The 25,644-nt window shown below is 43.9% G+C and overlaps 1 long non-coding RNA gene across 1 annotated transcript; it reads left to right on the top strand.

Moving 5' to 3' along the window:
* Window positions 1-3,752: 3,752 nt before the first annotated feature.
* On the top strand, window positions 3,753-4,788 carry LOC142764949 (uncharacterized). Its single transcript, XR_012883980.1, has 2 exons — window positions 3,753-4,135; window positions 4,553-4,788. It is a non-coding gene; the product is annotated as an uncharacterized LOC142764949 (long non-coding RNA).
* Window positions 4,789-25,644: the final 20,856 nt, after the last annotated feature.

The raw sequence follows: 25,644 nt of genomic DNA on the forward strand, positions 1-25,644 counted from the left end.
ACAACAATATTTAACCATTCGGACATGCTATAAGCTCAACCTAGAACAAGTAGGAGAGGATGGGTGAAATTTCGCCCAGTATATAGTTTTCCGAAGTTGGCGTTACCCTCACCACCTCAAAGAGCTTTTGGGAGAAAGCTTTAGCTATTGGTTCGACATCGATTGTCAGCTAAAACTGGTCGTGAATGTTCGGTACGCTAACCGAACTCAGGGTGTCCTGGATTGACGGCGCCTATGCCTGATACATCCTCTAAATGAAGCTGTTTATTGTTCAACGGCACTAATACAGAGAAGGACACAGAGCAAGTGAAAGACGTACAGTATAAGTGTGCAGACATGGTGCTCTTCTGCTATATTTTTATTTCTTTCATTTTTTTCTTTCTAATAAAAAGAAAATGTAAAAAGGAAGAGGAAGGCATTGCTTCAAACGCCAGCCCAGAAACGGAAATTGAGGATCTTTAATTTATTATATCTCTTTTAAGCGTCGTCTGCGGGTGAGGGGAGCTTTTTTTGGAACAAATTTAATGGTCAGCGAATACACACTTCGTTTGAATATGAAACACGCATCTCCAAATCGGGCTGTAACTGCGTCGTTATGCTTGAGAATCCATCTCCCTATCAGAGTTTGTAATATTTTAGCACTTGGAACTTCAACCCTCCCTCAGCTATAGCTTCAACCTTACACCTTCTATAGTGTAAGTTCTTTTTTTCTTTTTGCCACCCTCCCTGAGGACGTTTGCCCGCATCAGCATTGACTTAAACGCTCTGTTACGAACGTCACTAGACTTAGGCGTTTTGGTACACTAAAGCTATTCGGATTTATGGCACGAATGAGCAGTGATCAGCTTAGCCAAATTCTCATAATCTACTATGGCCAAACTACAGTCACCCTCTCTCCTCCCCTAAACGAAAAGAAAAAGATCATGTAAGAAACGCTCTAGTAAGGCACCTTTGTAAAGAATGACTTACCAATCGTTCAAACAGATGCCAAGCGTTGAACGAACAAAAAAACTATTCGTTCCGCCTCACATCACACATCGCGTAAGGTGACAATTCCGTTACCTATAGCAATGCAGATCAGTGATTCTTCTTTAAGAAGATGGAAGTATAGCGTGTTATCCACATACGTAGTTCAGTTAAACATCGTTCAGGAGACGTTCCCCAATAATGCTGTAGTTGCACGATTCTAAGCAGCACCTTCTTTTGGTATGTAACCTTCAAATGTGTGTGCGCGTCAGAATCAGGCTTGAACGTGAAGTCAGTGTCAAGTTTCTTTTGTTTTTTTTTGTTTTTTTTTTTCATTTTTCGTATAGTGCAAGATTTCCCGCGCGTTAAAATATAAGCCGGGGGGGGGGGGAGGGGGTTGGGAGGTAGAGTGATGAAAGTATGGTACTTTCCCATGGGCAACTGTACAAAATGTACTGGCCTACAACCAACTAGTGTGACGGAAGCATAGCTTACGGTTTCTAGGGAATCACCGATGTAGAGATACGGTGTTCACGAAGCGATGTAATCTCTTTCTTGACTTTGCCTGAGTGACCTTGCAAAGGAACTCGCTGAGCTCAGCGCGACCGTCGGTGCAGGCAGCTGCCTCCCGACTATGACTCAACTGAAGCGATGCCAATATGCTCGCCTGCACTTACCTAAGTCTTGGTTTCACACCAAGCAACGAGTACGTTACCTGGCACGCAGAGTGCCACGATTTCGACTGCTGCTAAATGTACAAGACACTGCAATGGCTGTTTTGAGAGAGCCCCCCAGTCCGTGTCAGAAAGGACGTCGCTGGGTCTTGTGTTGGCGGGCATTAGATGGGGATCACTGTTTTTATGGTTCAGCAATGATCATAATGATGTCTGTGGTTTATGCATCGAAACCATGCATGATGATGAGAGACGCCGTAGTGGAGGACTCTTGAAGTTTTGAACATCTGGTGTTCTGACATCGCAAAGTACATGGGGCTCTACCTTTTTGCCTCCACGGAAATGCGAACGCCGCAGCCGGGTTTGAAATCACGACTTTCGGGTCAAGAACCATTTGATAATATATTGGCTTACTGGCACTGTGAGAGTGGTAGTAGCGAGCGATTGGCCTTACAACTGCTGTTGTTGAGCATTTAAAGAGTAGCGCGCGAGATTCGAGACATTAGAGAAAACGCTGTGTTACTTAGTTTTTGTAAACTATCAGTAGACAAATGCTTACGGGGCAGTAAAAACGTTGGCTCTAGAACCTCTGTGAACTGTTTTCGCCTGTATGATACCTTTTACAACCATCTATTTAATAATTATAATTTAGGTGCATAATGTATGCTAGAGCTGCAGCTTTGTGAAAAAGCGTAAATTATGACACAGCGTAGTGACAATTCCGCAATGCACAAGCGTCGTGCATCAACGGCATCGCATCAACGTCATGTATACAGAAACTCCAATCTGAAGCTTTTTTTATTTCCGCTCATCGCATATTCCTCACGGAGAGAGAGAGAAACAACATTTATTAAGAGTCCGGCGATGACTAATCGGGGTGGGCTTGAACCCCGGCTTAGGCATCGGCCGCAAGCCCTTGGGCTCAGGCACCTTCCTCGGGTCGCTGGATGGCCAGTTCCTCACGAAGCAAGGAATTTTTTTTATTGCATTGATTGATCAATTCACTGATTGATTGGTTGAGTGGCTGGTGTAATGATTGCTTTTTTGCTGACTGACTGATAAAGGATGTCATCTGACTGACTGATTGATTAGTTAATGGACTGCTAGATTGTTTGATTGATTGATTGATTGATTGATTGATTGATTGATTGATTGATTGATTGATTGATTGATTGATTGATTGATTGATTGATTGGTAAATTGATGTATTGCTCGACTGAGCACGTTTTGTTGTCATCCTTACCAATTTCAGACCTGATGCTTTTTTTCCTCCTTTTCACAGTGGCAAGTCAGTGCATGAAAGCTCAGGCTGATCTCTGTGCGTTTATTTTAAGTAATGACCTTTGCCTGGCAACGTCGGCTCAGGATCGAACAAATTTCATTTAAAGCTTTATTATTCACCTATTTGCCGTCTTGTATGTTTGAATTTTCGTCGCATGGTCTGAGCAACAATGGATGTTGCCCAGATCGGTATGGGTGTTGCGTGCTATGGTACTATATACAATTCTCATTCCAAACAATGTATCTTACTGGGTATATTTTCTTTCCTGCTTATTTACCGGAGAGCTGCTGTAATTAACGATCACCGAACGTTGCGGTTCTCTGCCGACTTACGAAAGCCGCACGGCTGAATCGTATTATTACTGTCACGGAAACGAGCCGTACAATAAACGCAGCTCATCTGCTCATTCATACGTTATCGCACTGTTTATGGCAAGCACCGCGGCTGACGCATTCAGTTCAGGCATGGTGGCATTTTCGAAAGAGAAATGACGTCACTCAATCGCCCGTGGTACGGCACGTGCTAGCAGGGAGAAGGGAGTGGGGTCTCCTTCATAAATAATGCTTTCTCGCAGGGACCCCGGAAGCGGCACCTTGACAACATCCATTACGACGCTTACGACGGCTGAGTTGCGGTGTTTAATACAACATCTAATCACCGCTTGTGAATCAACATCTCCAATGTGTCTCTCTCTGCTAGACGTCAACAACAGAATCATAATATCTGAAGAGCAGCCATTAAGACGCATGTGCGTGCCAAGCCTTTCATGATTACGGCCGCCACGAGCTCGTCGTCTTTATAAATAAACATCACCCGCAGATCACCTTCCGTCTGCGATCAGCCGGCTGGGACGAGTGGATCGCGCAGAGAAACGACGTTGGCGCGCGTGGAACGTAGAAGGGTGCATATAGACCTTGGGAACCGTGCGAAATTCGCGCCCCCCTCAGAGACGATGGCGACATGTTTTCGATCGCCATCCTTGGAGACGGAGTCCCTGACGGAATACGGTAGCTGAATGCGCCATGAACTTAGATAAAAAAAAAACGCTGTTACGGACGCCACGTTGTTTTAATAGTTATACCTGTACACGCGGCATGGGAACACGCCGTAAATACTCTAGAGATCAAGACTTCACATGTGACAACGTCAACGACGGCAAAACTCGAGGCTCTGTGCAATGCACTGGAACTCATCAATTCGGAAGAAAAACCAGGTAAATGGGCTGTGTTTTCTGACATACTATAGATGCCCTTTAAACGTCAGGTCAAGCCAGTTCATATCCGAGATCTTGTCAGAGATATTTAGTGGATTAGATGTCGCAGGTAATTTGAAAGTAGTCAGAAACATGTACAGAAAGTGGTAGTTCTTTTACATGACAATCACAGGGAATTGAATTTAAATAAATCTGATCGCATGAATTAAAAAATTTAAAATATTATGTTATCTCAATCTCGATGATTGATTTGTGGGGTTTAACGTCCCAACCAATCTCCGAGTTGTATCTGTCTTCACGGTATTTTTGTGCATTGTTATTTGATGGCCTCATTCTTGCTACTCTATGTGCTCTTATTCCTCAATGTGTAATTTATATCTGTTGAATTAATATCTGTGCTTTTATGCGGTAACCCAGGCCTGCCATGGTGGTCTAGTGGCTAAGGTACTCGTCTGCTGACCCGCCGGTTGCGAGATCGAATTCCGACTGCTGCAATTTCAATGGAGGCGAATATGCTGTAGGCCCATGTGCCCAGATTCGGGTACACGTTAAATAACCCCAGGTGGTTGAAATTTCCGGAGCCCTCTACTACGGCGTCTCTCATAATCATGTAGTGTTTTTGGGACAATAAACCTCACATATCAATACTGTAACCCATATTTCTTATTTCAATCTGAATAAGGAGGTCTGATTGCAGTCCCTGACTTTGGGACCTTCTTATGTATATTATATCAACGTGCACCCTTTGTACTAATTCCAATAAAATTTACTTTGGCTCTTATTCTCACAAAAGTAAAGCCTTCAACTTCATCAAATATAACATGTTGAAATAACACTTCAAATGTGCAGAGCATTTTCAATGAAGGCGAAAACGATTGAGGCCCGTGCGCCTACATTTAGTGTCACTTCGAAGAACCCCAAGTGGTCGAAAATTCCGTAGCCTTCTATACGGTGTCTCTAATATTCATATGGTGCATTTGGGACGTTACACTGAACCTGCTAATGTTATTCAAATTTAAATGAGAAATGCACATAAAGCAACATTCGCGCAGTTTCTTCAAACGTGACATACAGCATGGTTAAAGAATAGTAAAGGCAAAAAAGTTTAACATATTATATTGATACATATCGTGTGCAATAGGATTGTTCGGCCATTTTAAAAACGAAAATGGTCTGCTGAAAAAGTGTGCACCTCGTTGTGTCCTTAGCAAGCTTGCAGGCTAGCGTGTAATTAGTCCCACATTAAATGTTGTCAGGGGGTCGTCACATTGAAGAAGGCAAACGTGCGGCAATGTCTGGTCAGCTAGAGGCGGATTCTGCCAGTCGCTCCCCAGCCATATTTTAACCAGTACAACAATTCCCGAAGACAACTGCGGAAATCTGCTGCGCCAAAGAGAATGTTTCCGACGCACCATACGAGCACTCATACCACCGTGTGGTTCCGACCTCCCTGGTGGGCTTACCCGCTTAGAGGAGGTAGCGCTTTGGAGACTTCGAGTGGGGGATGCTCTTACGTCGGCAGTTACCGCCCACTGGCAGCAACAATACCGCGCACGCTATGGAACCACCTGCTCCTTTAGTGACGCTCTTATAACTGCCTTGGACGTGACACAATTTGTGTGGTCATGCCCTGGCCTAGAGAAAGCGCGCCTTCGTCAACTTCAAACAACAGGTCACCGGCCCCGCCACGGTGCTCTAGTGGCTAAGGTACTCGGCTGCTGACCCGCAGGTCGCGTCATCTAGTTCCGGCTGCGGTGGCTGCATTTCCGATGGACGCGGAAATGTTTAGGCCCGTGTGCTCAGATTTGGGTGCACGTTAAAGAACCCCAGGTGGTCGAAATTTCCGGAGCCCTTCACTACGGCGTCTCTCATAATCATATGGTGGTTTTGTGACGTTAAACCCCCATATCACTCAATCAACAACGGGTCACCGTCGCGGTCGCCCCCGGACTTAGAAGAGTGGTTAAGAGGACCGTTCCATTGATCTCTGTTAAGCTTTATGTGTGCAACTTGTTTATCTAAGCGTGATGAAACTGAGTTTATCTATGCTTGTTATGCCAAAGAGCAATCTCTCGAAAAAAAAAGAAAGAAGGCAAACGTCGGTGGGTTTAGAATGTAACTTTTCATGAAGGTGAACTTTTGCCAGACAAAGGAAAAATCAAACTACAAGCGATTCACATTGTACACTGGTAGCGCCGAACAGAGCGTCGGCCGTCAGTAAAGCTTTAACTTCAGTAAGGCACGTCTGGATAGATAGATGTGGTACAGAACATCTGGAAATTATCGGTGGTACTCTCCTCAGGTCTCGAATAAACTTCAGTACTTACTTGCTCTGCGTAAACTTAGCATAATAATCTCGACCAATCGTGAGGCTTCTCAAGAATTGCAGAGTAGTTTACGCCGAGCGTTGCCAACAGAGAATAGGGTTGTAACCAGAGCACATCGAAATACTGCCCTGAACACTATACTATACTCCTCAACTTTTTGTTTTTTAGAGAACGCCGCGTAAACGACAGAAAAGGGTTGGTAACAGTGAGTGTGACGTCACACAGCACGATGTCGAGGGGTTGTGTCATGTTGCATCGTTCTATTTGTCCGAGTGCAGCCGTTTCTTTGTGTAATTCGGTTCCAGGTCCGTTCATTCATTCGAGCTGCGTAATGCGAACGTCATGTCATGATCTTGTGTGCGTTAGGGTCCCACCTGACCCGTCAAAGTGGTCTAGTGCTACCGCTGTTCGACCGCTGACGCGAAGGTCGTGGGATGGAATCCGGGCCGCATTGAGATGGAGGCCAAACTGTCGAGGCCCATGTGCTTATATTAGGCACACGTCAAAGAATCCTTGATGGTCAAAACCTCCTAGCCCTCACCTACAGCGTCCCTCGTAATCATAACATTGTTTTGGAACGTGGAACCCCAAAGACTACTCTTCTTATGGATACACCCGGCCTGACTCGCTCGCAAGTTTGCCGGCGACAGGAGTTCGTGGGTGAAGTGGCCACTGCCATTCGTAGCGCACACGGGTCTGCATCGGAACACCCGAGGCTGTGTTCCGTGCGTTGTAGAGACGAGTGGTATACCAGTGGAACGTGCTACTTTTCGTGGATTTTGCCGAAGCACAAGGTGGAAGGTCCTGAGCATTGAAGCGGAAGCCTGATGCGCCGCCCGCGATTCTCGACCCTCCTAAGCGTCAACTTCCTGAACGCTCCAGTTCGGCGAAAAGAAAAACGGCGGGAGGTGAGTGCTGATCACTTAATGAAATGTGCAGTCGTGGCCACCGCAGGATTTTACAAACGTGACTGAGCATTTCCATAGAACATTAAACATAGGCGTTTGCGTTAATGCGTAAGCTCACGGAACCATACGCTAGCAATGAGAAGCTCTGTGGCATACAAGTGTCAGTGCGTGGGTAAGCCCTTGTTATTTACCATAGCAGTATAGCGTAGCCAAGGAGGGGGGGGGGCATTCCAGGCCCGTGCCTTTCCCCTTTCCCGTCCCGTGATTTCTTTAATATCAAACAGATCACAAAATGACACTAAATCGCATCTTCCTGCCCCCCCCCCCCCTTAAGATCAAGAAGAGCTCCTTCCCCTCCCACACCCTTCGAAAAAAAGCTTTTTGTCGGCGCTTCCGTACCTATGACTGAACGATTATAATCATTGCCACAAATCCTCTCACCCTCACTACAAGCATTCGCGTGCTCTGAGTATCTCGTTTGAACTGGGCACTGCACCGTAAACATAGGTATAACATAAAGAGGGAACTGTATTACGACATCACACAGCCATCAAGAGTCGTTGCATCTAATCAGTTTGCGAGCAGGGTTAAGCGCGAAAGCATCGGCTTGCCGGAGAAGAAATTTTTCGTCATTACGAAGGAGCTCGCGTAGCAGAAGTAACCGAGTGAAAACATCGACCATGCCGTATATATAGAGCGCGCTTCGTATTCCGTACTTTGACATATTCATAAGGAGGATAAACATGCAAGGAATTCCACAGTATGTAGTAGTCCTTATGTCCTGCCTTGCATCGGCCCTTTTTGGGCCACTGATTTTGCACTGAAAAAAAAAAGGGAGCACTTCTTTCTTTTTTAACATTTTTGTGATGCACGAAGTAGCTTTTCAACCCTATTCTGCTCATGAAAAACTAACTTCTTAAGAAAACAGCTACTTTAATTTCTTCACGCAAAAGTGAGCAGTTTTTGTCAAACAGGGGAAGAGCTGTGTAGCCGTTGAATTCACCGAACAGCACTATCCATTTATTTTAACCATCAAGCTATTCATAATCATTATCTTACAACTATATTGGTCATATTGATTAATGAGCTTCATTACCGCAATCTTTGAATGGTGCGATAGCCGTGATTAAGTAACAAAAGCACGGCGTGATCTGGCTGCTTGAGTTCTCGGCCTGTCTTGAGGGGTTTTCCACATCGAGCACCTCTTACTAGTGTCACCGAAGCAACGCAACGTACTGCATGGTTGGTTCACTGTTACAGGAAACACGCGAACTTGTGGTTCCCGCTCAGCGCAGCGCCATGCACAGCAAAACGGTGAGCACCAAGCACATACGCAAAACGACGCAGAGGCGGCACATGCCGTGCATCATCTCATAGTGAAGCGCCCCTTCGCCTGAGCGTAGCCGGGCTGTCGCTGCCTGGCGTGATATCACACGTCAACACCACCGCGAAAAAATTGCCGGAATTCCTATTTATGAATACACGGTTTGAGGACTGCAAGCATTGTACCCAAAAAAACTTCCGGTTACTTCATTTACCAGGCTCCTAACTTGGAAAGTGAAAGCACGTTCTCAAGTTCTTTTCAATGGTACGGAAAGTCTCTCTTTAGCCTTTTTTTTTTTTTCAGATGAAAGCAACGTGCGTGAAGTTCGAAGGAATCTGCTATTATTTTTATGTAGCTCAAAAGAATATTTATTTGAATAAACTTCGCCAAATAAAGGAAGAAAATTGTAAAAAATGAGCGGGCTATTTTTGAAAGCTCTTCTTGCCCACCAACGCTATTAAGGCACATCGGTGGACGAAACAAGATGTCATCAAGGGTCTGTGTTCTTAAACAGTGAAAGGGTCTTATTTGAACCCATGCACTCAACGATAAGGCTTGCTCGGCTTCATTCCTCGGCTAGTTCATTGTTGCAACAGGTGACGAAATAGTGTAAAGCGTTCAACGAGACACGAGAGAAAAAAAAAGAAACAGCAGCACTATTTCTTCTATTAAGCGCTGTTGTCATCCATTCTTCATGTTGCGTGCAGTGGAATTTTGAGCACCCTTCCTTTCCCTGATTTATGAAGAATATATGTAGCAAGTTAATGAAGACAAGGTCGTCAGTGTGAGTGTATTTTATTATTATTATTATTATTATTATTATTATTATTATTATTATTATTATTATTATTATTATTATTATTATTATTATTATTATTATTATTATTATTATTATTATTATTATTATTATATGTGCTCCTACAAACCCTAAAGAAATACTGTTCTCCACTTTGCAGGTCATGTTAAAAAGGAGAATCTATCACCCTAAATTTTTCCACGGCCCACCACTCCTTCGAATTGCTCGTGCGTGAAAGGGCTGCCATGCCACCGCACGACTCTTGATGGGCGACTCCGCTGCACATCCATGACAGTGTGACCGCGCGCGAGCTATGACGCAAAGTGGTGTCTCAGTAGCACACAAAGCGGGACGTGTACGGCCTCTGCGTTGGTTTAGCGCGTGGGTTCGTTTTTCGCAACTTGTGCGGCATGACGCTGAGCGGAGCGTGAACATCGCGCTCTCGCGTTTCCTGGGACATTCGACCGACCTGTACATTTTTTTTATTTATTTATTTATTTATAATACCCTCAGGGCCAAAAAGGCATTAAAGAGGGGAGTGGGTAAATACATGAAAAGTACAAATAAAACAGTGCAATAAATACAAATAAACAATACAATAAACACAAATAAAACAATACAATAAAATACAGATAATATTAACACTTCTGCAGAATGTATAAAAAATAGTTAGTTCCAAATATACAAAAACAGAAGCAATAAGCATAGGTAACAGGTTTCCTTGGTTATACAATGTTAGCTAATGTTTCTTGAAAAAGTTTGAAGTCAGTGATGGTTGCGACATTCGAGGGAAGGCGGTTCCAATCATGACATTACTCGTCTATGCTATCTGACTGTTTTCTTTCTCGAATAAATCGATATTGAATATAGGACGGTATGGGTACAGCTAAAACATCAGGAATCAGCTAGAGCATTCCTAGAATAATAAACATAGTCCACCCCATCAGAGCAGTGGTTATAGTCGTCGGCTGCTGAGCCAAAAGTCGCCGGTTCGATCCCCACCATGGCGGTCTCATTTCGATGGAGGTAAAATGGTAGAGTCGCATGCACTGTGTGATGTCAGTGCCCGTTAAAGAACACCAGATGGTCGAAATTTGCGGGGCCCTCCACCGCACGTTGTTGCTCATAATAAGATGAGCGTTTTGGGACGTGAAACTCTAGACATTGTTATTACAACGCTAGGTGTACGAACGTTCTCCGATACCGAATGACGACGGAACCCGAAGAAGCAATGCCTCAGACGCCCTGCAGAGCATTCAAGCTTGCGTCACTGCTTACGTAAATAGTTGTTCACTACTCGATTCCTGATTAAAGAAGTGATCACGACTGCTTTTTATCGCACGTATTGGTACGACCGTTGACTTCATTATGCAATAAATACCTTTATCGGTTCGTTCATCGCAATGCCTGAGGAGGTAAACGGAACTGCTAGTGACAAAATAGGGTAGTGCATCAACGCTATGGTTACTGAAGGACTGAGCACAGTGCATTCTAAATATGTCTGTCTGCCTCTCTGTACGGTGCGACAGTCAACAAATCGAACGAAAGGGATCTGTGTCCTGTGTACAGCGTTACAGAATAATTTGTAGCTTCCGGTGACCTCCGACAAGCGATACGTTGCTATCTGTTTTTGGCATCTCTGCAGGCCTATGCCTTTTCCTTTTCGTTAACGAAGTTCGTATCTTGGTTCGCCCGCAAGGACCCGGCGCCGGTTTGTTCCTTCTCCGCGCTGTACAAGTGCTCCCGATACAGATCAATAAACCTCGTCGCCACGTTCACCACCGATGAGCTTGAAAGCACGTAACTCCGTACATAATGTATTCCTGCCACAAAAAAAAAATATAGGAGACAGAAGGGGTATTAAAACGCGTCGCAATGCCTACCATCGATGTACGTAAGGTATCTATTTTTTTGCTTGCAGTAGAGTTTGCCTTTGATCGGTGACTTTGCGGAAAATATATTATATTTTATTGGCCCCGCCGTAGTGGTTTAGTGGCTAAGGTACCCGGCTGCTGACCCGCAGGTCGCGGGATCGAATCCCGGCTGTGGCGGCTGCATTTTTAATGGAGGTGAGAATGCTGTAGGCCCGTGTGCTCAGATTTGGGTGCACGTTAGAAACCCCAGGTGGTCAAAATTTCCGGAGCCCTCCACTACGGCGTCTCTCATAATCATATGGTGGTTCTGGGACGTTAAACCCCACATATCAATCAATCAGGATTAGAGGCAATTATTAGAGGGTAGTGGACTTGGCTTCAACCTCTCTTTCGTCAAACAAGAAAAATTAATTGAACAGGCACTACCAGCATTGATGTACGCGGATGATATACCTCGAACACCAGCCTTGATGCTTCCTTGAGAGTTCACCCAACCATCAGGGCTAGTCCCATCTTGTTGAATGCTTTTTCACTCCGTTCATGAACTCTCACACCTGGCAAAACTGTGCGGCAAAAAAAAAAAAATAAGAATAAAGCCATCAGGTGCCATTCTTGAGAGAAGCGTAAGTAGAAAGAGATCTGCGCACGCCGACCTTACTTTTTCTTGCCTGTTTGCAGTATAACCGTATAGCGTACAGCGAACACGTCACGCAAAGTAAAATCGGCACGTGCCACAACTATAGAAGATAAAACGAAAAATAACGTCAGCGGAAGCTCGCAACAAGCGTGATATGTATCCGCGTCCATGAGCCGGAAAAGCACCAATGCAGAGACGAATCATTTGCTAATAACCAATTCCGGAACCCCGGCAATGAAATCACCGTTACTGATAAGGACATCTCGGCGCTGCTCACCTGTGCTTTGCGCCTTGCGCATCCTAACTCTATGTTGTGGCTGTCTTGCCAATTATACGAGTGCTGGTCACTTAGCATGTGTCAGTTGGTGCGAGGCCGAATGCACAACTTGAGTCATCGTGTGCGGCACCAGCGTGTTTGTTGACTCACTTTTGTACCCTTTACGCGGGCCACTCAGATAGAGGACGAGTATTCAAGCAGAGCCCTTGTCCTTCGAGTGTGTTCGTTTCCAGTGAAATGTCGGAGCGTTTTTTTTAATCGTTGCCAGGGCATGCATAACTGTCTTGGTGCTGTCGTTTCTTGTGATCGTTGTCGTAATCATCATATTCATCATAATCATAATTATTCCCTTCTTCGTTGTCGGCCTTCGAAACTGTGACTCGTATTAATCATATGTGGCATTGGCCGCTATTCAGCAGGAAAATGTTTCATGAAAGCAGAGAGTGCCTCCATTTCTCTTGGAAACCTGCCCTTGCACTGTACAAATTGGAGCATCACAGGGAGAAGAAAAATACTTGAATAACAGTAAATTAATATAAGTATGAAAAACAGATTTAATTGGACAAGTGATTGACATAAATAACGATGTCTGGCTTGAACATTCCTCAAAGTTTAAGCTTTAAATAAAAAGATATATATAGCCAAAAGTGCCCCAGGTTCTATTCGATGTACTAAATTTCCAACGTTGTTTCCTCAATTTTTCTGCCCATAAAACGAAACAATAAAGCACTCCTTTGTTGACTTATATTACGCCAAATTGAGCTAAACAAATGCTTATAACAACCTCTGCATGTATCACCAACCAGAGTTGATGCAGGCTAATACAATTTCTTGATGAATATTCACACCGTCATGCATTCGATGCATTGTGCGCCTTGTACATAAATGGAGAAACGAGGTCAAAACAGAGTTACCGTGCTTGCGTGACAGTCCGCTGGTGAAGTATACACGTAGTTTATAAGGTACACGAAGGCAACACAATACGTGTGCTTTCTCTGTTTTTCAACCTACAGTTTCACTTATAAACAAATCCTTGTGGCCCGGTTAGCTTAGGCGATCAAAGGAACAGCAAGTCAGAGGCAACCACAGACTGTGACGCAGTTGTAACAAAATAAAAATATTCGAGGCAACGGTGAAATACCCAGGAAGGGACGAACGCCCATTAATAGAATCTGTGACCGTAGTAATATTGGTACTTGCAGCGCTTTACATACTAATGGCTGAGATTTCTGTTGCAACCGTGTTAAATAAGAAGAACAGTCAATTTCGGAAAGTTAATTTCGTGTGCTTAATTATTCTCGCAGTTACTAATGTAATCATTCATTAGAGTTGCTGAAATATTTTTAAATGAACTTCAAGTAGGGCAATTAGAACAAATATAGTGTAACACTATAGCCGCTGAAGCCATGCTTCCGGGTGGAACGTATGATTTGTGGTAATGGTGGTAGCGTAACATTATTTGGTGCGAATATTGTATAAGCACTATTCATGACAGTTTGTTTCGGATTTTCACATTCGGTAGGCGTAGCGAAGTTTGGTCAGAAATAATTTGCAGGACGTGAAAGCCAAGGTCATTCAAGGAGAAAACTCCCCGATATAAGAGCAACTTACAACCTGCATGAGAATTGAAAACTTTGAAGAAGTTGGCAAGGGTTCACCTTGATTCGTCTCGATCGGTTCGGATTCAGCCTGCTTCAAAGGAGACCCAGGAAGATAAGCATTTCATGGTCAAAAGGTGAAATCGGCACGACAAGGCTCGAATTATTGCTTTCGAGTGCAACGCAGTGCTTGCCAGAAGGCTAAGCACCCGCGACGTTTAGCGCAACGTTCCTCACACCGACAGAATCAGCAGTCGAAGCATGCACGCAGGAGACTTGGAAAGAGAGAATGTCACGTGAAATAATCTTGGTCCGCTGCCGGAAAATGGTAGGTGCACTGATTCACGAGTGTACTAAGCGACAAGGACGTCATCGCCCGCAGTGTATTGATACAGTCATTTGAAAGCAATCAAGCAGATGGTTTTAAGAGCAGCTGATACTTGAGAGAAAAAATGAAGTCGCATGATTATAATTCAAGCAAGCGAGGCCCTCGGTTGGGTTCTTGGAGTTCCTTTCCATAAATTGAATGAAGTTCATCTGATCGGAATGACCGAGCGTTAGGGGAGAATATCCGCTTAGCAGTGGTCTGATGCTGTTTCTAACGCCTATGAGCAGCATGCGAACATTTATAGCTTACTACCGAGAAATCTCTGCCTCACAAAGAGAGCCGAAATTTCTCAATTTACTTCTGGCAATGAGATATTCTTCTAAATATTGCACGCATTTCGCGCTTCAATGATTACGGAATAATCTTTAGCTTCTGGAGCTAGTGCGGAACTATTTGTCAGAACATACGTCAGGCGGGAGGGTACGTTTTGCGAATCAATAGCTCGATACCTCACCAAGTTCATCAGCATCTATTACAAATAGTCAAGTATTATAATAATTTTGCTACCACTTTCACCCTTATAGTCTCCTTGTGGCAAGTTCGTTTTTCAGTTGTTTTGATAACTTCTTCGTTATGATGCCTAACATTCTGACACTAGGCTACAATCCATGTCTTATTGTTAATCACAACCGTCTTGTGAACTCAATACCCCGTCGCAGGCACACAATTGAACTTACCTTCTTCATTATTCGGCATGACCTATTCTGACGAGTATCGGCACAACATGTAGATCTCTCTAACGAGCCATGATACCGAATCTTCGCTGATAATCTGCGTTATGTGGTTTATTCTTTGGGTATTCACAAACAAGCTGGTGAAATGTCCACTTGTTTAGTTTAGAATTTAATTTATAACGAGAATTTTAATAAATACCCAAGCAGCCTGAGAGTACGACAATTTTGGCTAGATATGACATGAAGGAAATGAAAAATTAAGGTCATCTTACAGTTTTTTATTTTGAAGAGAGTCCTAATTTCAAGGCTGGAACAATTTATTTCGCGTTCGAACGTGTAGATGAACTTATCAATATAATTGTTCTCACCATATTTGCACATACTCGCCATATTTATGCCTTTCGCTCTGAACCGTCACCAGACCACACCGTGAGCATCCGTGCATTTACTTGCTAAATTATTTTCGCCCACTCTCTGGCTAAAGTTCCGCTCTAGCTAGAGATTTCGGAGAATTTCAAAAAATTTCGCATTTATTACTAGAAGCCGCTTTTCGGAAATTTTAAAGCTGCGATGGGTTCTTTGCATGAAGGACTTCAATGCTTTTGTTTGAGTTAGCTGCCTAACTCCACAAATTAAAAAAAAAGGTAAACTATTTACCATACTAATTACTGTTACAAATGATGTCTTCAACTCTCTTAGGATGCCTGCTGCTACAGAAAAAGTAACTGTGAAGACAGCAACCATACAGCACCTGTTGCTGATTTTAAAGAATATTGGACTAATCTCTTTTAACATCCCGTATATATATATCTATATATATATATATATATATATATATATATATATATATATATATATATATATATATATATATATATATATATATATATATATATATATATATATATATATATATATATAGATGAAATAGATGATCAGAGTTTCTTCCGGCTACCGTAATAAAAGATATAAACTTCGAGAATAGTGCAGTATAGGAAACAAAACAATAAAATATTTATTTAATCCTAACAGTTTCGGCTGGTGGACCAGCCTTCTTCGGAGGATGTAAGTGAAATGATACAAGTTCCCGTAGCAGAGGGTCACCCTCACAGTTTAAAGACCCTCCAAAAAAAAGAGAGAGAGAAAAAGACAAGCGGGCGAACGAGGTAGCAACAGACAACAAGAAGCAGAAGAAGGAGAGGAACTAGAAAGGAGTGACGGAGAGCCGCCGGAAACGAGCGGGTAATTCTGGCATTGTTACTGGGTATAGGTAAGACGCGCCGCCAGCGGAGGCGACCAAGAAAAACGGAAAAATGTGGAACATGTTGCCGCTTACTCGCATCCCACACATGGATCGAGTTTAAGTTCACGTGGTTTGGTGGCTGGCTCGCGGCGTCGGGCCACACACACACACACATACACACAAGAAGCATACGACCCGCTCCAGCTTTCGGAATATAATGGCCACATTGGAAAGCTAATGTGCCCTCTCCCCCTCCCTCCACATGCCCTCTCTTGCAGAAAAATGTACAACCAGTCATACTGAAAATAAATAAATGGGTATTCTTGTAAAGGATGAAAATATATAAAAATAAATAATACTAAAAAAGTACTCAGAAATGAAAATAAAGTCTAATAATACTAACACAATCCGTTTGGTTCACGTAGCATCGAATTCGTTTAGTTTCGCTATATTGACCAACTTGCGTGTGCGACTTCACGTATGTATAAATAAATTAATTGAGTAATTCAATTTCTGTGTTTCACGAAACGTCGCGGAGACACGTCAGTCGCCCAGGGCTCTCGTTGATTCCGTGGGTAAGTGATCTGAATTTCTTTATAAAGTATGACTCCCGCTGTTCGCGCTCCCGTCTGTTCTGGAAGCCGGATTGTAGGAGTATGACACTTACGCGTTCGAAAGAGTGACCAGGAAGATTGATATGTTTGGAGAACGGCAAATTGGGGAGGCCCTTTACGTGTGCCCTGTGGTTGTTGAAACGCAAACGGAACGCGGTTTCCGTGTGTCCAATATATTCCTGTTTGCACACCTCACAGCGAATTTTGTATACCGCATTGGCTGAGTCACAGTTAAGGTCGTCTTTAATTTTGTACACATAGTCTTAACAGGAGGCTTCGGCCGTATCTGTGGTCACCATGTGTGTGCACACCCTGCAGCGAGGTTTCCCGCATGGTCTACAGTCCTGATGGTGGTCGGATTTGTGTGTTTTCGTTCTGACCAGTAAGTCTTTCAGGTTTTTATTTCTTTGGTAAACCACCTTGGGCGCAGTCTGAAAAATGGCAGAGAGGCGACTACTCTGTTTAAGTATGTTGAAGTGGCGGTTTAGTATAGAATTCACCCGAGGGGCGGCGGCGCAGTATGTGAGGATTAAATTTGCCCCTGAAGTTATATCATCTTTATTCCCACCTTTTTCTCCCATTGTTGATTCTCGGTCCAAAGAGCGAGCGCGCTCAATTGCATTGTCAATTATTTTTTCGGGGTACTTTTGACGCAAGAAGGCTGTTCTCAATTCCTGTGCGTGTGTGTCAAATTGCGTGATTTCAGAGCAAATTCTTCTGTATCTGTGGGCTTGAGAGTAAGGAACACCTGTTTTGCAGTGATGGGGGTGACTGCTATGGAAATGCAGATACTGTTGGCGGATACGTACACGTATTCGCAGAAGAATGTTCACTTTCTGGATGTCACTGTATCACTCAGTGGCACCACCATATCTACTTCCCTGTATAAAAAACCAACAGACCGCCACCCCTGTCTTCACCCCTGTTCCACCCCTGTCTTCCTGTACTTTCGCTATCATCCGCATGTTCCGGCGGATGTCCCAAGCATGGGGTCATCGCCTCCTCAGGACGAAATAAAGATATCCAGTCAGTCACTCAGTTTAACACATCACAAGGAGTCGATTACAGTACCCGACGTAATTTTTGTTCCGCCAGACTTACCACACCGTCGACACTGAGATACCGTATAAAATAGTATTATAACCATTGGAACCGTTTCAAACTATTATAAGCTATAAGAACCCGAACATGACAACGTTTAACGCTAGAAGCTTATCTAGCGAGGCAACTCTGTCTGTGCTATTCGAGGGACTAGAAGGTCGTAAATGGGACGTAACAGGCCTCAGTGCGGTTAGTAATACAGATGAGGCCAATAGAGTGCTACAAAAAGGGCGCGTTCTTTGCTATCGTGTCTTGGCTGACCAAAGGAAACTAAGGGTGGGGTTCCTTGTCCACAGAAATGCAGTTGGTAACACAGAGCAATACTAAAAATTATTGGAATAGTGGTACTTATCTTAAGTAAACTAAACAAGGGATACAAGATCAAGGTGGTACAGGCCTACGCGCCTACATCCAGCCATGATGGCGTATCAGCTTAAAGCTTCTATGAAGACGTGAAATCAGCAATGAGTAAGGAAAAACACAGCATACTATATTGATGGGTGACATCAATGCCAAGGTAGGGAAGCAGCAGGCTTGAGACCAGGCAGAATGGAATTATGGCATCTTTACTAGAAATTTCAGAGGCTAGCTATTAGTAAAATACACTGAACGCAATAATTTGAGGATCCTAAATACCATCTACCACAAATTATTGACTATTATGAATGGTAACTGGACATAAAGGAGCTCTCATGACGAAAGAAAAAATAAAATAGACTTTACACTGAGCGCACACCCAGACATCGTGCAGGTTGTGGAAAATGCTTAGCAAGGTACAATGCAGTGACCATAGAATGTTAAGGTCTCAAATTCAGTCGAAGTAGGAATGACAGAAACTTTTCCGACGAAAGCAAGTCAAGGAGCTAGTACTTAGAGGCAAAGTACAGGAATTCAGAGTCTCGTTTCAGAACAGATAGTTGGCTCTTATCGACGAAACCAGCCTTAGCTTTGACGCAATAATTGATAATCTGACGAGTATCATTGCGCTGTGAGCAGTGGAAGTTATAGGTATTGTATTTAGACAGGACACTAGCAAGCTCTTCCAGGAAACGAAGAATCTTATTAAGAAACGTTGAAGCAATAAAGCTTCAAACACAACAGGCAAAATAGAACTGGCCGAGCTTTTGAAGTTTAATAATAGGTGTTAGGTATTTGATGTAAGAAGGTATAACATGGAGAGAAGTGTGAAAGCGGTGAAGAGGAAACTTGGGATAGGCGAAAACCCTATGTATGCACCGAGAGACAAGGAAGGCAAAGTAACTACGAATATGGATGGGAGAGTCAAGCGGCGGAGGACTTTTACAAAGCTTTCTACAACAGCCGGGACAACCACGACCATAATGTAAGAACTAGCAGTAATCCAGATGACATCCCACCAGTAATTACAGAAGAAATCAGGAAAGCCTTGAAGGGAATGCAAAGAGGCAAAGCTGCTGTTGAGGATCAAGTAACATCATATCTACTGGAAGACGGAGGACAGATTGTGTTAGAAAAACTTGCCACCGTGTTTACGAAGTGTCTTCTGACGGAGAGGGTACGAGAATCTTCGAAGGATACTAACATCATATTAATCCAGAAGAAAGGGTACGACAGGAAATTGAAGAATTATAGGCCGATCAGCTTGCTCCCCATTCTATATAAGCTATTTAAAAAGGTAATTGCGAACACAATTAGTACAGCATTGAAATTCCATACACCAAAGGATCAAGGAGGATTTCGAACAGGCTACACACAATCGGCTAGATTCATACTATCAATGAGGTGATAGAGAAATGTTCAGAATGCATCCAAGCACTATATATAGCATTCATAAATTACGAGAAGGCATTTGATTCAGTAAAGATATCTGTAGTTACGTACAAAATGCGGAATCATGGCGTGGACGAAGCATGTTTTTACGGGAACATAAAAGGAAATTCTTGTATTTACAATAATTGCAGTCACAGTAATGCGGATAAAAGCAACCAACATAGGGACGCCGGGCACCACCTAGTCCTTCACTTCATCATCCTCTAGGTGCGCGTCGTCTATTTCTCGGGGCGTCGTCTATTCGCGGCAAAGGGTAGACGTCTCTCTTGGTAATATAGTTGAGGTGCCGGTAGTCGGCGCAGAACGGCCAGGTGTTGTCTTTCTTTTTACAAGTACCACGGGCGACGCCCAAGGGGTCGAAGATAACTCGATGATATCCTGAGCGAGCATCTTGTCAACTTTCGTTTGATTGACGCTGCGCTTGGTCACCGAGAAATGGTAAGGGCGTCGATGAATGGGTCGTCAGTCCGCGGTGCCACTTCTATGGGTCACCAGAGATGTTTGGACAGGTTTGGGAGAATTGAAGTAAAAAAAAAAACGTCCTGGTATCACGCCAACAAAGGGCGTAGATCCTGGCTATGATAAGTGTCAAGGTCCGAGGCAATCATGTGGTCGAACGCGGAGTGTCGGGCTAGCAGCGTGGTGGCCTGGAGGCGGCTGTGGGGCGTCAATAGCCATGGCAACGGGGTCATTTGAGTCTAAAGGTGATACAGTGCCCAGCGCAATACCTTCAGGCAGCAGTTGTGCGGAGCGTCCAAAGGTAATGACAGGTTTGCAAATGTCTTTCACAGAAAGAGTCACAAGAGAGTCAGGCAGAGCTACACGTCACGTCAGAACAGCGTCCAAGGAGGGGGTAATCAAGCAGTCACCATCACGTACCGGCGGGTTTGCGTTAAATGGGGTGTAAGTCGCGGTACCTGGGCGCAGGTGAACAAACTAGATGACACATAAACGTGGTGGTGACGATAGTGAGGTCAGGTGTAGCAGTAAGTTTTTACTGAAACAAACCAGAAAAACAATCGATGAGGGCAGAATCCGTGCTCAGAAAGTTGTGGCTGAGGATTAGGTCATGGGGGCACCCGTCCAGAACCGCAAAGAGAATTGAGGTCCTGTGGTTATCGAAGCTTACACGCGCTGAACGCATTCGAAGGATGGTAGGTTTTTCGGCCATCGGCTACGTGAGCAACAGGTGATGCGGTGGGTGTAACGACTTCCCGAAGACGGCGAAAAAGAAGAGCGCTCATGACTGATAATTGGGCACCTGTGTCGATGAGCGGTAAAACAGGCACGCCACATATTTCTACGTCCAAAACGTTTTGTCGAGTTGCCAGAGTTAACAGAGGATTTCTGGGTCGACAGGTTAATGCAGCATCACCTCCGGGAGCTGCACTGGTCAGTTTTTTGAGGAGAAACAGCGTGAGGAAGGCGAAGGGGAGTGACAGCACATAAGTCACCGAGAACGTCACTGGGTTGGGGGGACGGCGAGTGGTCATAACGGGGGGCCGATGTTGGGGCTTAAGGGTTCGGTGGATCCTTATGGCCTTGCAGAGGAGAGGATCAAGTGCTACCACTTTGCTACCACTTTCACCCTTATAGTCTCCTTGTGGCAAGTTCGTTTTTCAGTTGTTTTGATAACTTCTTCGTTATGATGCCTAACATTCTGACACTAGGCTACAATCTATGTCTTATTGTTAATCACAACCGTCTTGTGAACTCAATACCCCGTCGCAGGCACACAATTGAACTTACCTTCTTCATTATTCGGCATGACCTATTCTGACGAGTATCGGCACAACATGTAGATCTCTCTAACGAGCCATGATACCGAATCTTCGCTGATAATCTGCGTTATGTGGTTTATTCTTTGGGTATTCACAAACAAGCTGGTGAAATGTCCACTTGTTTAGTTTAGAATTTAATTTATAACGAGAATTTTAATAAATACCCAAGCAGCCTGAGAGTACGACAATTTTGGCTAGATATGACATGAAGGAAATGAAAAATTAAGGTCATCTTACAGTTTTTTATTTTGAAGAGAGTCCTAATTTCAAGGCTGGAACAATTTATTTCGCGTTCGAACGTGTAGATGAACTTATCAATATAATTGTTCTCACCGTATTTGCACATACTCGCCCTATTTATGCCTTTCGCTCTGAACCGTCACCAGACCACACCGTGAGCATCCGTGCATTTACTTGCTAAATTATTTTCGCCCACTCTCTGGCTAAAGTTCCGCTCTAGCTAGAGATTTCGGAGAATTTCAAAAAATTTCGCATTTATTACTAGAAGCCGCTTTTCGGAAATTTTAAAGCTGCGATGGGTTCTTTGCATGAAGGACTTCAATGCTTTTGTTTGAGTTAGCTGCCTAACTCCACAAATTAAAAAAAAAGGTAAACTATTTACCATACTAATTACTGTTACAAATGATGTCTTCAACTCTCTTAGGATGCCTGCTGCTACAGAAAAAGTAACTGTGAAGACAGCAACCATACAGCACCTGTTGCTGATTTTAAAGAATATTGGACTAATCTCTTTTAACATCCCGTATATATATATATCTATATATATATATATATATATATATATATATATATATATAGATGAAATAGATGATCAGAGTTTCTTCCGGCTACCGTAATAAAAGATATAAACTTCGAGAATAGTGCAGTATAGGAAACAAAACAATAAAATATTTATTTAATCCTAACAGTTTCGGCTGGTGGACCAGCCTTCTTCGGAGGATGTAAGTGAAATGATACAAGTTCCCGTAGCAGAGGGTCACCCTCACAGTTTAAAGACCCTCCAAAAAAAAAGAGAGAGAGAAAAAGACAAGCGGGCGAACGAGGTAGCAACAGACAACAAGAAGCAGAAGAAGGAGAGGAACTAGAAAGGAGTGACGGAGAGCCGCCGGAAACGAGCGGGTAATTCTGGCATTGTTACTGGGTATAGGTAAGACGCGCCGCCAGCGGAGGCGACCAAGAAAAACGGAAAAATGTGGAACATGTTGCCGCTTACTCGCATCCCACACATGGATCGAGTTTAAGTTCACGTGGTTTGGTGGCTGGCTCGCGGCGTCGGGCCACACACACACACACATACACACAAGAAGCATACGACCCGCTCCAGCTTTCGGAATATAATGGCCACATTGGAAAGCTAATGTGCCCTCTCCCCCTCCCTCCACATGCCCTCTCTTGCAGAAAAATGTACAACCAGTCATACTGAAAATAAATAAATGGGTATTCTTGTAAAGGATGAAAATATATAAAAATAAATAATACTAAAAAAGTACTCAGAAATGAAAATAAAGTCTAATAATACTAACACAATCCGTTTGGTTCACGTAGCATCGAATTCGTTTAGTTTCGCTATATTGACCAACTTGCGTGTGCGACTTCACGTATGTATAAATAAATTAATTGAGTAATTCAATTTCTGTGTTTCACGAAACGTCGCGGAGACACGTCAGTCGCCCAGGGCTCTCGTTGATTCCGTGGGTAAGTGATCTGAATTTCTTTATAAAGTATGACTCCCGCTGTTCGCGCTCCCGTCTGTTCTGGAAGCCGGATTGTAGGAGTATGACACTTACGCGTTCGAAAGAGTGACCAGGAAGATTGATATGTTTGGAGAACGGCAAATTGGGGAGGCCCTTTACGTGTGCCCTGTGGTTGTTGAAACGCAAACGGAACGCGGTTTCCGTGTGTCCAATATATTCCTGTTTGCACACCTCACAGCGAATTTTGTATACCGCATTGGCTGAGTCACAGTTAAGGTCGTCTTTAATTTTGTACACATAGTCTTAACAGGAGGCTTCGGCCGTATCTGTGGTCACCATGTGTGTGCACACCCTGCAGCGAGGTTTCCCGCATGGTCTACAGTCCTGATGGTGGTCGGATTTGTGTGTTTTCGCCCTGACCAGTAAGTCTTTCAGGTTTTTATTTCTTTGGTAAACCACCTTGGGCGCAGTCTGAAAAATGGCAGAGAGGCGACTACTCTGTTTAAGTATGTTGAAGTGGCGGTTTAGTATAGAATTCACCCGAGGGGCGGCGGCGCAGTATGTGAGGATTAAATTTGCCCCTGAAGTTATATCATCTTTATTCCCACCTTTTTCTCCCATTGTTGATTCTCGGTCCAAAGAGCGAGCGCGCTCAATTGCATTGTCAATTATTTTTTCGGGGTACTTTTGACGCAAGAAGGCTGTTCTCAATTCCTGTGCGTGTGTGTCAAATTGCGTGATTTCAGAGCAAATTCTTCTGTATCTGTGGGCTTGAGAGTAAGGAACACCTGTTTTGCAGTGATGGGGGTGACTGCTATGGAAATGCAGATACTGTTGGCGGATACGTACACGTATTCGCAGAAGAATGTTCACTTTCTGGATGTCACTGTATCACTCAGTGGCACCACCATATCTACTTCCCTGTATAAAAAACCAACAGACCGCCAACAGTATCTGCATTTCCATAGCAGTGACCCCCATCACTGCAAAACAGGTGTTCCTTACTCTCAAGCCCACAGATACAGAAGAATTTGCTCTGAAATCACGCAATTTGACACACACGCACAGGAATTGAGAACAGCCTTCTTGCGTCAAAAGTACCCCGAAAAAATAATTGACAATGCAATTGAGCGCGCTCGCTCTTTGGACCGAGAATCAACAATGGGAGAAAAAGGTGGGAATAAAGATGATATAACTTCAGGGGCAAATTTAATCCTCACATACTGCGCCGCCGCCCCTCGGGTGAATTCTATACTAAACCGCCACTTCAACATACTTAAACAGAGTAGTCGCCTCTCTGCCATTTTTCAGACTGCGCCCAAGGTGGTTTACCAAAGAAATAAAAACCTGAAAGACTTACTGGTCAGGGCGAAAACACACAAATCCGACCACCATCAGGACTGTAGACCATGCGGGAAACCTCGCTGCAGGGTGTGCACACACATGGTGACCACAGATACGGCCGAAGCCTCCTGTTAAGACTATGTGTACAAAATTAAAGACGACCTTAACTGTGACTCAGCCAATGTGGTATACAAAATTCGCTGTGAGGTGTGCAAACAGGAATATATTGGACACACGGAAACCGCGTTCCGTTTGCGTTTCAACAACCACAGGGCACACGTAAAGGGCCTCCCCAATTTGCCGTTCTCCAAACATATCAATCTTCCTGGTCACTCTTTCGAACGCGTAAGTGTCATACTCCTACAATCCGGCTTCCAGAACAGACGGGAGCGCGAACAGCGGGAGTCATACTTTATAAAGAAATTCAGATCACTTACCCACGGAATCAACGAGAGCCCTGGGCGACTGACGTGTCTCCGCGACGTTTCGTGAAACACAGAAATTGAATTACTCAATTAATTTATTTATACATACGTGAAGTCGCACACGCAAGTTGGTCAATATAGCGAAACTAAACGAATTCGACGCTACGTGAACCAAACGGATTGTGTTAGTATTATTAGACTTTATTTTCATTTCTGAGTACTTTTTTAGTATTATTTATTTTTATATATTTTCATCCTTTACAAGAATACCCATTTATTTATTTTCAGTATGACTGGTTGTACATTTTTCTGCAAGAGAGGGCAGGTGGAGGGAGGGGGAGAGGGCACATTAGCTTTCCAATGTGGCCATTATATTCCGAAAGCTGGAGCGGGTCGTATGCTTCTTGTGTGTATGTGTGTGTGTGTGTGGCCCGACGCCGCGAGCCAGCCGCCGAACCACGTGAACTTAAACTCGATCCATGTGTGGGATGCGAGTAAGCGGCAACATGTTCCACATTTTTCCGTTTTTCTTGGTCGCCTCCGCTGGCGGCGCGTCTTACCTATACCCAGTAACAATGCCAGAATTACCCGCTCGTTTCCGGCGGCTCTCCGTCGCTCCTTTCTAGTTCCTCTCCTTCTTCTGGTTCTTGTTGTCTGTTGCTACCTCGTTCGCC

The sequence above is a fragment of the Rhipicephalus microplus genome, chromosome 6 (genome assembly GCF_043290135.1).
Source record: "Rhipicephalus microplus isolate Deutch F79 chromosome 6, USDA_Rmic, whole genome shotgun sequence".
Taxonomy (NCBI): domain Eukaryota; kingdom Metazoa; phylum Arthropoda; class Arachnida; order Ixodida; family Ixodidae; genus Rhipicephalus; species Rhipicephalus microplus.